Below are 13,480 nucleotides of genomic sequence, written 5' to 3' on the forward strand. Positions count from 1 at the left end.
CCTTTATTGCCCAATGGTGAGGTATCTTGGCGTGTGATCGACGACACGTTGGAACCAGTAGCAAACAGAGGCTTTTGCCATTGTCCAATAGAAGAGGTGATTGATGAGGAAAGGTGTGAGCCTTAGAGGGTTGATTGGCAGGAATGGGGGGGATGGGGACAGAGGAGGACTCGAAGGAGCTGATATGTCCGCCATCTTGAAGAGTCGGTGATGGTGGCGAGCAGTACTTTTCCCGCCTGAGCGGGGGGGTCCGCCAGGAGGGGGGGTAAGAGGCGCGCTTGAGGAGGCGGGGGGGTTGTGCGTTGGGCCCATTTCAGCGCCTCGAGTTTAATTGTTCTTCACGAGGCTCGAGGACAGTAAAGGCGGGATGGGGGGGGGGCTTCGTTCCTTCTTCCCTCTGAGGGATCGGGTGGGGGCCGGGGAGGCCGAGGAACCGCTTGAGTGGGAGATAGTCCTCCCCTCCCCCCGCCGCTTAGTCGCCCCTGTCAGCCACAGCCTCTCTTTCCCGGCCTGGATCCCATAGGGAAGCGGGATGAGGCCTTCCTTTCTCCGTCTCTCTCACCCCTCACCTCCCAGCAGCGGCCTAAGCGCCTCGGTTTGTTTTGCTTCCTGAGTTGTGTCCCCCGCAGTCCCCCAATTCTGCGTCGCAGCGGCCTGCGTCTCTTCCCCTCCCGCCTCCCTCATTCTACCATGTGAGGAGGGGTGGAAAGGAAGGGAGCCCCCGAAGCCTTTTCTTCTCCTGAAGGCCTTGGGGGGGGGGTCGTTGGTTGCTGCCGCCGCCTTCTCCGAAAGAATGAGCGGGTATTGGGGACCCCCTGCCCGCACCCCACGTCCTCCCATTCCCTCGTTCTTTCCCCCCTTGGGGAGACTCTGGGCCAGTGTGCGAAGTCCTCTGGGCTTCTTTTGAGGGGTGGGAGGGAGTGTAGAAATTCCCATTTATATCCTTTCCCGTCTTTCCTACAAAAAGAAAGGGGGGAAATTGTTGTAGTAGGATGACCTCTTTTCCCCGTAAACAACCTTTGGACTCGCTTCCTTGGCTGAGCGAAGATGTGAAATGAACCTTTGCTTAAAGGGTAGCAAGAAGGTCTTGTGCGTTTGGCTTCTGGGATGTGAACTTGGGTGGTGGGAGCTCGTTTGCGGTTTCCTGCAGCAGCTGCTGTGATATGACTGTATTAATAGAGCGGGATACGAGCATCCTGCTTCAGGCAAACACTTTGGGCGGGATTTAAAGTTTTTATCCCGCACAAATAAAGCGCGTTCTAGGTTGTTAGATACTTCCTCTGCTCCGACGCGTCCTTTTTCCTGGCCGGGACAAAGTTAGAGGGAAAGTGTTAATTGGCTGCTTTTTCAAGTAATACTTAACTATTTTTAGATTGAGAAACTTAGTAAAAACAACAACTTCCTGCAACAATCCTTGATTTAAAATCGAGGAGAGTTCTTTATGTACTCTTGCATTCTAATAGATATTGCAACATTTTTTTCTACTAGAACTGGAAGTTTCATTTTAAACTATGTACAGTACTTGTGTTAGTAACATTGTGCAATGTTTGTGATAATGCTGTCCTGTGGAAGCTATGAGTTTAATTAGTAATACTAACATCTGAACTCCACTAATTTTTGAACTTTTGCTAGTGGGGCAATTGATCAGCCTGATAGAGGTCCTTCATTATTTTGATGGTTTCCATGGGGAAGGTATTGAGGGAAAGAGTCTTGCTGACAACATTAGTGGAGTAAAAGGAAGATAAGAGACTAAGTAGAACTAGACTTGAATAATAAATAATTGCTCAAAGGATAAAATGGGTTACTACTAAAAATTACCAAAAAAATGTTTGGAGTGCTCAGATACCTATGCTTTAGTATCTAATTCTGCATGTACTTCCAGCCAGATTAGGGTCAGGAAGGGTTGTTTTCCATATTGACCGATGACTGATTTTTTTTCATATTTTCTCTTGTATCGTGGTATCCTTATTGGCTTGAGCAATCTGTAAGCACAACCTTTCCTACTACAGGCACATTAAGAAATGGTGCAGCTTTCTTGATGTGCTATGCATTTGCTTTCTAGATTTGAATTCTTTAATTCTGTTTCCACAGATGGTACTTCCAGTGGCTCTTTCACCTCTCGCCTCTGTTAGTAGAATGGAGGGTAACCTACATTAGCTAGCTAGAGCATACAATTCATTTTAAATAGAATACTTTACCATTTCCACTATCAATCTATTTTATTTTCATCCTGCTTTTCATACAAATCTCAAAGTGACATTAACACCTGCAAGTGATATATTCCAGGCTAAAAATAAGTTGTAGCATCAGTTGTGGAAAATAATGGCCTTTACATAGATTAGGTGACCATAAAGTTCTTCCAACTTTTGATTATTTCAGTATTTAAGAATTTGAAGGGAAAGATGAAAACCTTTAAATAATTTAAAACTTCTGTTGGAGATAAATTGTTTGTATTTTCAAGGCTTAAATAGGATGGAAATATTACTAGATAAACACCATTTCTTGCATGTCATAGGAGACAGAGGATGAAGGCATTTTTTCACTTTTCACAACTAAGGCTGCAATCCTATACAGTGGTACAAACGCTTCGGGTTACAAACACTTCGGTACCCACAAATTTGGGAATAAGTCCCATTGAACTCAAATGAATATTACATTAGAGTAGATAGGTATAGGATTGCACTGTTTACTTGAGCAAGAATCCAAGAGTCAGTTCTAATGTATATTCTAGCCAGCATAGGTTAAATGCTGTTATTCTGGAAGTGGGATAAATGAAAAGACTTTCACATGTGACACTGGAACCGTTCTGGAAATTGAGTTACAAAATGCTTCGTGCTCCCAATCCTAGATAGAAGACATGCCTAAACCCAGTGAAATCAGCTAATGTCAAAGCTGATTCAGTCCTATGTAGGGTGAAAATTACTTTTGAAAGTTAGTGGTGCTATGCTTCTGCAATACAGTAGTAGGTTAATGAAACTAACCTTTACTCTTAGTCCTAAAACAGACAGATCTGTGGTCAAAACTTACATTTTCTCTTAAAAGTAGCCATGAGGGCTCTGGGGGATTTTTGAACCTTCTCCATATGCCTTTTTCTTGGGGTAATCTCTGCCCACCTTTCAGCTACTGCTTACACAAATGGAGAAAATTCACAGGTATGCTTACAGCTTCTCATAGTGGGTCAAATATCAGACATGTTTTGGCTGGGAGAGGCATGATTTGCATTTGCAAAATGGCATACAGGAAAGAGTTAAAGTCCCTTTGTGCTGTGGTCTTGATGCAGTCTAGGAGCCTCTGTGGGTATATTCAAAAGAGATCTGTGGCAATGGGAGATGAATCACAAATCTCAAGCATTTCATTTAGTATCACTCTTAATTTACTGTAAAACATAAAGCCTAGCTTTTGACCTTGTCATTAAGATTGAATTTGAGATTGGGGTTTACTTATGTTTGATCTAAAAATGCATATTGGATCTAACAGTGTTGGATTTTTGAGCATGAAAAGGTGATACTGGAGAATGTTTAAAAGGCGATGTGGAATTATGATTACGTGAATGATTTTGTAGGTTCAGATTGATCGCTTTAGTGAAGGGCATCACAAGGACACAGTTAATCAATTTATTGGTAAAAGATCAAGTCTGGCTTACATAAATGCAGCCAAAATGCACACTAAACCAGTAATACCAGTCTCCACTGCAAATATATTAACTAGAGCAACTGGTGGGGTATATGGGGTGTTAGGGGTAGTTTGAGTGTATGAGGTGTTAGGGGCGGGATACTACCTCTTGTGGGGGACATGTTGTGCTCCTTCTGGGGCAGCTTGTCCACCTTTGGTCCCCACCCTGCACTTAGCTCTTACCTCTGGCTCCTAGAAGCTGTCAGCAAGCGACAGCAAGTGGACACACCCCATGAAATGGCTTCAACTGGCTGGCTAAACTGGGCAAGGGTAGCTGATGGGTCTTAAACCTTTGGTGAGTTAGAGACTTCCCTTGCATGCAAAGACAGGCTCTGGTGGATTGAGCAGACAAGACCAAAAGTGGGTCCAATAGTCAAGAAGCCAATTTCTGCATGTGCTGTAGAGGGAAGTGGGGCACGTCAACCTGGGAAGGTAGCCCACCTAGGAGAAGGGAAACTTCTATCCTAAACCTCTGCTGCCTTGCTGAATACATTTAGGAGAAGAAGAGGCTACACAAAACCATACACAGGGACTCCATCCAGAGTGGAGTCCCTAAAATGGTTGCATGGCACTGTGTATGCCTCCTGTCAGCTGCTGCAGCCAACCTGACACCAATGTATTGCTCTGCTTTCTTTAGGACCACGTCAGTGAGGCCGAGAGGAGGGTCTTGTTTTCTAGGCAGCCCAAGACCTCAATACACACTGCTAGGCTTGTACCCCAAGTTGCTACTAGGGCAGCAGTTAGGCTTAGCCACTGGAGGCGCACTCTGTTGTCTCTCGAGGCAGACTGGTGCCAACAGAGCAACTGGTTTGTATATAGAATTCAGAATAGCAGTTTGTTCTGGATTAATTCTTGAATATAAGACTGATATCTCTGTGTGTAAGTCCTTTGCATTTTCACATGCTGGTAAGAACTTGGAATACTGTAGTATAGCCTAAGTGCTAGTAGGTCATGCCTAAGTGATGGGTTAGGAACAACATTTCCCAAGTGAGAAACATGTTATAATTGTTAATGCTGCTTTACACTTATTTAGACTTGATGTGCTGGGAAAAGTTGCCCAAAAAATGGTATGCATCTCTGAAGATGAGCAATGAAAGTGGCCAAGTTGGGTAATGATACCAAATTATTGAAAGTGGTAAAAACAAAAAGTGGTTAGGAGTCATTCCAAAGGGATCTCTAGACTGAGTGATAGGGTGTTAAAATGGCAAATGAAATTCAATGAAAGCAAGTACCGGTCTGTGAAGTGATTCATGTTTTATAATGGTGGCTAAATTGGTAGTGACTGACCTTGGGCCAGTAGTGGACAACTTGAGGTGATATGAAAAGTGCAGGTTTCCTATTTGGGATCATTAGAAAAGGATTGAAAATAAAACTGCTAGTACAGTGCCGTTATACAAATCTATACAATGAACTTTGAATATTCTGTAGAGTGCTGGTTGTTGTACCTCAAAAAGAGGCTGTTGTAGAGCTGGAAATTTTTTAGAGAAGGTCAGTCAAAATGATCAGTGGGCTGGAGCAGCTCTTCTGTGAGGAAAGATTACAATGTTTGGGGCTTTTTTAGTTTACAGAAAAACACAAGAAAGAGGGGACATGAGAGGTGTATAAGATTATGAATGATGTAATAAAGAGAAGTTTTTCTCCTTTATTATAGAACCAGTGGCCATCCAATAAAGCTGCATGTTGGAAGATTTAGGACAGACAAAAGAAAGTACCTCTTCACATAGCATATAGTTAATCTATGGAATAAGGTTACCAGTTTGGATGGCTTCAAAAGAGGTTTAATTCATTGAGAAGGAGGTATTCACTGGCTACTCACCATGATGGCTATACTGTGTCCATTGTCTGTATGCCTCTGAATACCAGTTGCTGGGAATCACAAGTAGGGCGAGTGGTGTTATCCTCAGGTATGGCAGGCTTCCCATAGGCTTCTGGTTTCCCACTGAGAACAGGATGCAGGACAAGGTAGGTCTTTGGTCTGATCCAGCAGGGCTCGTCTAAAAATTATTGAGTCTTTTAAGGATAACTTGAAGTAGAACAAACACTACTGCAGGAAAAAAACCTGGGAGTACTGTGTGCCTAAATAGTCTGCTCTTGAACTTCAGAGTGAACTTCAGAGCCCTATGTTTCCACTGCCTTCAGATGTTTCACTAGAACCACCATGCTTGAAATGGATCTAAAAGGTTTGTACACTACCTGTCCTAGTGGACTATTTGTAGAACATACCTTAATTGGTAGAGCATGAGACTCTTAATCTCAGGGTTGTGGGTTCAAGCCCCATGTTAGGTTAAAGATTCCGGCATTGCAGAGGGTTGAACTAGATGAACCTCATAGTTCCTTCTAACTCTGCAATTCCATGATACTATTCTTGTTTTGATGTTATAGTGAAGGTGCTCTTTCTGGTAGCAATTTCATGGTCTTCTAACAGCAATGGTGTTGTAGACATCTGCTCAACCTAAACTATAATAAAATAACGATACCTTTGGGTAGATAGGGGAACCATGGCTTCATTTGCAGTTAAACCTAGGAATATATATTTGAGGGGGGAAATGTTCTTTTGGTCACTGGTTTGAGCTGAGTTTCAAATGCATCATGGTTGGAGTTGAAGTTGAAATGAAATACAGCTCTAACAAGGTTAAAAGGCATAAGCACACTTGTACAGATCTTTTTACAAGTCAGTATATGTTTAGCCTAGTTCTTCTCACACTGTTCTCCTCCCTCCACCTCACCCCCATCGTTTCCTCAGAACATGCAGTTTCCATGAGCCAGTTGTTTCTCTGGTTACTTGTGCTTTGAAGGGCTGGGCCCGGTTGAAAGCCCTCAGCCTCAAGATCCTCATGAATCGGAGGTTTGCCTTTGCCAAAGAAATGGTTAATTGCTACTTGTTTTTATAGTATTGTAAGTCCCGTGTAAGGGGTTGAGGACTGCTTAGAAGAACCCAGAGTACAGACTCCCTTCAGAAACCCTGTGTGTGAGAAAAAAATCGGCTGAGGAATTATCCTTGCTGAATTGGACCAATGATCTTGGTTTCATAAGTATTGAGAAGTTTCAGGGGATGTTTCAATTTACCCAGATTTAGGTTCCTTTGGAGGGAGGTAGCGCTGGATGTCTGGAGTTTTTGTAGTAGTTTAATTTGTTTTATTTAAAAATAAACCACTCGGACATACTTGGGAACAAATAGTTTGTGTACCTTATATCTCCCCCAGATGTTTTTAGCTTACTGCTCTCATTCTGCTACCTATGTGGCTCTGCCTCTGTTTCCCAAAGCTGTTCCGCTAGTGCTCTCAGGTGCTGCATCCCTTCATTTGGAAGGGGATGATGAGTCATTTTGGCTAAATATGGCATTCTCTTTCCAGCTGTTCCCTAGCTCTCCTGGATAGAGATGTATTTTTTTATTTTTAAAAAAATCTGAAGCCCCACTTCTGCAAATACTGTTTTTCTGGTTTTTTCCAGGGCTCCCCCCTCCTCTGGAAAAATGGTTTTTGTGGGGAGGGAACACAATACTTGTTTTTAAAGTACAGTGGTACCTCAGGTTACATACACTTCAGGTTACAGACGCTTCAGGTTACAGACTCCGCTAACCCAGAAATAGTACCTCGGGTTAAGAACTTTGCTTCAGGATAAGAACAGAAATCGTGCTCCGGCAGCACAGCAGCAGCAGGAGGCCCCATTAGCTAAAGTGGTGCTTCAGGTTAAGAACGAACTCCGGAACGAACTAAGTTCTTAACCGGAGGTACCACTGTAAGCTTTCTATTTCAGAAGTCAGTTTCTTATCATAGAATTTAGTCTGGTATATACACTTTTTCAGACAATAATTACAAATTGATTTCCCCCCAAGTTTCTGTTAAATGTTGTTATTATTAATTTAAAAATGTATACCACCCTTCACCCATAGATCTCGAGGCAGTTCACAACATAAAAATACAAGTTAAAAAACACAAAATACATAATAAAAGCAAACCAATAAGCCCCTCCCCCTCCAACAAACCTTTAAAAGGGAATAGGATGTTAATCAGCCTAAGGCTTGGTTGAAGAGGAACATTTTCTCTTGGTGCCTAAGGTGTATAATGAAGACGCCAGTCGAACTTCCCTGGGGAGAGCATTCCACAACTGGGGGAGCCACTACAGAAAAGGCCTGTTCTTGTGTTGCCACCCTATCAACCTTGTGTGAAGAAGGCACACAAAGATGGGCCTCAGATGATGATCTTAGAGCCTGGGTCAGTTCATATGGGGAGAGGTGGTCCTTAAGCTACAAGCTGCTGAACTGTAAGGAACCTAGTATCTCTGGGGTTTTTTATTATGAAATTTATTACATGTCCTTCTGACTTCCACAATTTCAAGCACTCATTTCCATAAAAAGCTGAGAAAAAGAGTAATTTACATAATAAGGCAGTAGGCATGCTTGATCACTGACTTATAAAAACTTTCAAGGAGTCATTTTTGGCCACCTTCATCCTTTCATGTCCATTCTCCAGACTCCTACAGAGTGACCATATAGTAATGTTGGAGGTATTGTGGAAACCAGTTTTCCTAAAATGCATGTATCTTGTCAGGGAAGGATAAAAATAAACAATTATAAAGGTTTCAAGAATTCCAGGTCGCTAGTGTTACAGCACCTACGCTTTGGAACCCCTGTTATATTTCAGACTCAAACCTCCTCTATTGTCTTTTGAAGATTTTACTTTTTCAACAGGCTTTTAAGTAGGGTTGGTATTTGTATTGCTTTTATATATATGTTCTAAAATGTTTTTATACATGTAGGTATTCTATATATGTTTGGAAACTGTTCAGAAAAGAAATTATTTCTCCCCACCAAACCCATTGATTCCTGATGCCATGAAGGAGCACTATTCCACCCAGTTACTACTGGCCTTTGCTTCTGGAAAAATGTAGGCACTGAATAACTAATAATCACTCCTGAGGGTCTTTTGAAAAATTGAAATGCAACTGTTGTGTTAGATCAGTGCAATAATGGAGAGTTGCTATTTTCAAAACAACTTTTACCCACCTGTCTACTTCCTCTACTCTGATTACATTTGTTGCCCCAAAACTGTATTTCTGTTCTCAAACAGCTTTTGTTGGGATTGTTCATGACTCATGAGTACCTAGTTTGGCTCTTGGTCTTTGAAGAAATTCTCTTACTTGGTTATGTTTCCATGTATACAGGGAATGCTGAACAGAAACCCTTAATTTCACAAATATTCCTCTTGCTCCCTTAAAGTGTGTGATTAGGACTTCTGACCGGAGGTTTATAAATTATGTTTCTACACAGCATCAAGGCTTTATTTAGTTCCAGATCATAACCAATTAGCATTCATTCTCATTCAGGAAATAAATGAATCATGTTATTGGAAACTCGTTTTTAATCTCCAGCAAAAAGGACTGCTTTGAAACATTCTATCTTTATCTAGTAAAAGTGATTATTCAACAATTTTTTGCATTGACATTTGGTTTGAAGACTCATTATCCTATTTGCTGCTTAAATTGAAAGAGGTCATTAGTATCTGAGGGCACTCAGCAGAAACAACATTTCCATTATAAATGTAAACTCACTGAACCCGTACAATTCTGGAAATTACAGCTTTGTAAATGTGTGTTTTGGCTCTCATTTCCTTAGAGAATGTGGTACCCATTTATTAAATAAGGAAATTGTATGATTTGGTTATTATACTGTCCCATGTAAATCAGTATTGAAAGACAGAATATGGAGGGCTAATAGTAATGAACTATTGCAGTTGTTCTGGTGATTATAATGCTCAGGATCAAAAGGAGTACTTGGGGTATGCTTGGGCATACCTGATGTTCTGTTTCCCCTACGAGTGGACATTACCTACCACATACGGTAATAAACTGCTCCTGAAAGGCTCCTTGCTTCAAAAGTGGTTTTCCATGTATGCTGCTGTTCAAGAACTACCACCCAACACAGTCCCTTTGGTTAAACAATGATTGAGTTGTCCACTTGTTTTGATCCTGGATGCCATTCATATCGTTGATTTTAATACCACATGATGTACAAAAGCATATAGTAGTTCTGAATTTCTATCCCTTTTAGAATTGAAAGACTTAGAACCAGTGTTCAAAACTTGTCCTAGGAGCATTTTGGGACAGGGAATTTCATTAGCTCTGGGTGCAGTACTGCACCTAAGATTTCAGATTAAAACTGCAAAGTGGAAGGAAAGGAGGACCTTTTTCTGCCTCCCCACTTCCAGATACTCTATGAGAAGAGACCCTCTTAAGAATATTAGGGTGGTGGACAGGGGAAGGACTAGACTTTGTGAAAAATGAACATAATATTTTAGCTGCAGTTCATACATTTTCAGCTTTGTATTCTTGTTATAAAAAAGCATGCCTAGACTTTCCGTTGTTGCGCCCATAATCTAGGTTTAAGGTGCCATTTAGCGCCTAGTTTTTATATCTTTCTAACACTGCTTAGAACTATAAATAAAAACTGCATGTTATTTTGATTAATGTTCATAATCCATACCAAACTGCTTTTTTAAATGCAGTGCGTGTTTGGGAGGGGGGGAATAATGATGTTTGAGAATACTAGCAATTGAAATGGGGGAAGAGTTAAATTGGGTACCTTTGCTTTGGTGATTATTGAAACATTATGGTTCCTGCAAAAAGCCTCAGCAGTTTCTCCAAGTACAGTTTAAGCTTTTCTCTCTACCGTTGTGTAAAATATGTGAGAGACGTTACCCTGATTAAATTGCTCTCATGTTACTAGCTCTCAATATATTCCATCATTGAGGTGTTCATTATTGACTTCACTAATGAAATTGTGTTGACATTATAAAATTGTATTGTGTTTTCTCATAGGAAGAAATCGGCTTCATCTTAACCTAATTCAGCCTGCTAATCTGCTAATACTGTAGATTTAAAGATTTTGCTGCTGCCTGGATACCCTGTAATGGGCAAGGAGCCACAAAGAATACATTTTTTTTTCCTTTTTAAAATTTTCTGTTAACAGGTAAGAAATACCAGCTAGTATGCCTTTGCAGATGTTGCTTAATGTTTTGGTTTTTGCGTCTTCCCCTAAATATTGGCTAAACACAATGCTTTAGGCATTCTTCCAATAACTTTATTCCTTGCTCTTTGCTCCCCCCCTTTTTTTCTTTTGAAGCCCTTAGCTACACATGCAGTTTTATCTCCATTACTAATGACTTAAATTCAATTTAGGATCAATACGGCATCAACACTGCAAGTTTTTTTGTGCATGTTTACAAAAATGGCACATAACCTGATCTGTAAGTCCTGTTTTGGAACAGGAATTGAAGCCCTGGGTCACTGGAAAATAATCCATGATCAAGTCAAGTGCATGTTCACTATACTAAATCTGATTGAATAGGATTGTCTGGGTTTAATTCCTTTATGTGGAAATGGTTTTGCCTTTAACTGAAGTTTGCTTCTTGATGCTTCCTCAACATTACTTAAAGATAGTTTTTCTGGTGAGTTGGGAGGTGACTTATCAGTATCGTGTGATTTGTTTAGATTCTTAATTATTGTGACAGTGCTGCATGATTGAGTTTCAATTTAACTAGCTTGCATTAATTGAATATCTGCTGCTTTTCTTGCCCCCATTAGAAGGCGGAAGTACCTCCCTAAAAGCTAGAGAAGTCAAGCACATAGTGACAAGTTTTTGAAAATTATTATATGTTAAAATGGTGACATAGAGGAGAGTGTTCACATTTGCCATTGCTGATGTTATTTGCTAATGTAACATTTGGAGAGAATACTGCTTAGATATTTTACTTGTTACTTATTTAACCATGCCTGTGTTTCTGAGCTAGGTTTAAATGTCCAGTTAGGCTACTTTGAGCAACTTTTCCCTGCTTCTTTGGACAGAGGATGAGAAAGCTTCACACTGCCAAGTGTTTGTGGTTACTTGTATAAATTCTAAATGTTAGGTTCCTTCTTTGCGAGGAAATGATTTTGTATGAGCACTCTTGTGGCTTAATGTAAGGTGGTAAATGGCCTTCAGAATGCCAGCAGTACTTGTTAGCATGTTTGCTGCACCTCTTTGAAGGGTGTTCACAACTGAAAGGCACTATTTCCATTTGCGGCCTGCCTAACTCATAACAGTGTGGGCACCTGAAGCTAGGATTTTGATCTCCTAAAATGGGTAGGTCTTTACAAGAGGAGGTGGTCTTTGGGGCACTTTTTGGAGGTCGCAAGACACTGCAGCTTAATCTGAATGCAACTAAAATAAGGGTAATGGAATAAGACCTACTTCCTCAGGAAGCTGGTGCACCAACCAAATTTGGTGAAAGGTGCTTCAGGCTACAAAGGCTACTTGAACGTCTGAAGACCAATGCTGGGTCCAAAACCATGCGTGACCTGTCCAGAAACAGGTGAACACAGTTCTGTAGTATGGTAAATTCCTCACCAACAATGTGTCATAAAGGGATTAAGCTTGCATTTCTTCCCTCAGCCCAGGCAGTGACTGATTCCAGACACTCTTGTCTGTCTTAAGATGGGTACTATATTTCTGCATGCAGGTCCCTGCTTAGCACAAATTTGAAAGCTGGCAATGTACCGTATTTTTTGCTCTATAAGACGCACCAGACCATAAGACGCACCTAGTTTTTGGAGGAGGAAAACAAGAAAAAAAAATATTCTGAATCCCAGAAGCCAGAACAGCAAGAGGGATTGCTGCACAGCGAAAGCAGCGATCCCTCTTGCTGTTCTGGCTTCTGGGATAGCTGCGCAGCCTGCATTCGCTCCATAAGACGCACACATTTCCCCTTACTTTTTAGGAGGGAAAAAGTGAGTCTTATAGAGCAAAAAATACGGTAATTCAACCATACGCTACCAAAAGGTGAGCTTATAAAGAAAGCAGAAGCAACCTGAAACAAATAGTGACTCTTAACCCGTTGTTGCATTTGCAAGTCACAGGAAATCTTAGCTTTCTTAGCAAATTGTTACCTGACATTGCTGACACTTCACTAGTTTCCTGGTGCAAGTGGGATCAATTAACCACAATTCCTGGCTTAGTATTGTGTCCAAACTGGGGGCTGTGGTTTGTTCTGCTCAACTAGCATCAAGAAGCTGAGGACAAATGTTGATTTCATATTGTGACTACTGTAATCTGAAAATAGAGCATTTAACTTCATATTTTCCTTCAAAAGTACATGCCTTCAAAAGTTGGTAACTTATTAAACATTAACATTGAATTGTTCTGCTAAACTAACTTCCTCTCTCATGCACATGCGAAAGGGAAGAGAGATGGGGGTGCATTATGGTATATGTTAATTCTATTTATACGACTAAGTAGCCAGATTTTAAATACTGAAATGCATTCCAACTTCTCTGTGTTAATTCATTGGAAAGTAGATGCAAAAGTATCTTAGTTACATGAGAGGATCTAACAACATTGAAGGCAAGGGAAAAAGTTATTCAACAATGTCCTCAAGGTTGGGGTGGGCACACTTCAGCCTTGTAGAATTTACTCCCCTCCCCCCCCCCAAGAACTGAGGCCCATGAAACACAGACAGGTATAAAACAGTTGCTGGTGGGATGGATGGCAACATACTCTTAGAACTAAGAAGCATGAGTGCCTATGAGCACATGCTCATCCCAGGAATTTATTTTTAGTATCAGAACTGAGCTCTTTGGGGTGGTTAGCTAGTAGGTCAGGATCTATTGATAGATCACTGAGTGATTTTTCAGTAGATCAACAAGGGTTATGTGGCCTAATTGTTTAACAACTCTTGCCTCCCAACTAGACAGTGAAATCCTTCCTTCATTGTTCAAATTAACCTCTAGATATGTTAAGAAAGTTGACCAACCTAGCATGGTACAACTTTCTTAA

At 41.0% G+C, this 13,480-nt stretch overlaps 1 protein-coding gene across 11 annotated transcripts in view; it reads left to right on the forward strand.

The window, feature by feature from the left end:
• The first annotated feature begins 78 nt into the window (after nucleotides 1–78).
• The window catches only part of PPP6R3 (protein phosphatase 6 regulatory subunit 3), a 57,456-nt gene continuing 44,054 nt past the window's right edge, over nucleotides 79–13,480 (forward strand). For 7 of the 11 annotated variants that reach the window (XM_053395484.1, XM_053395527.1, XM_053395563.1 and 4 more), the window contains exons 1-2: nucleotides 153–265; nucleotides 10,489–10,639. The gene's annotated coding sequence lies outside the window, so the exon portion shown is untranslated. Of the gene's footprint in view, nucleotides 97–152; nucleotides 266–10,488; nucleotides 10,640–13,480 lie in introns of those variants that run through there. The other 4 variants (XM_053395518.1, XM_053395556.1, XM_053395573.1 and 1 more) reach the window with 2 other exon arrangements.

This window comes from Podarcis raffonei, chromosome 1 (assembly GCF_027172205.1).
Source record: "Podarcis raffonei isolate rPodRaf1 chromosome 1, rPodRaf1.pri, whole genome shotgun sequence".
Lineage (NCBI taxonomy): Eukaryota > Metazoa > Chordata > Lepidosauria > Squamata > Lacertidae > Podarcis > Podarcis raffonei.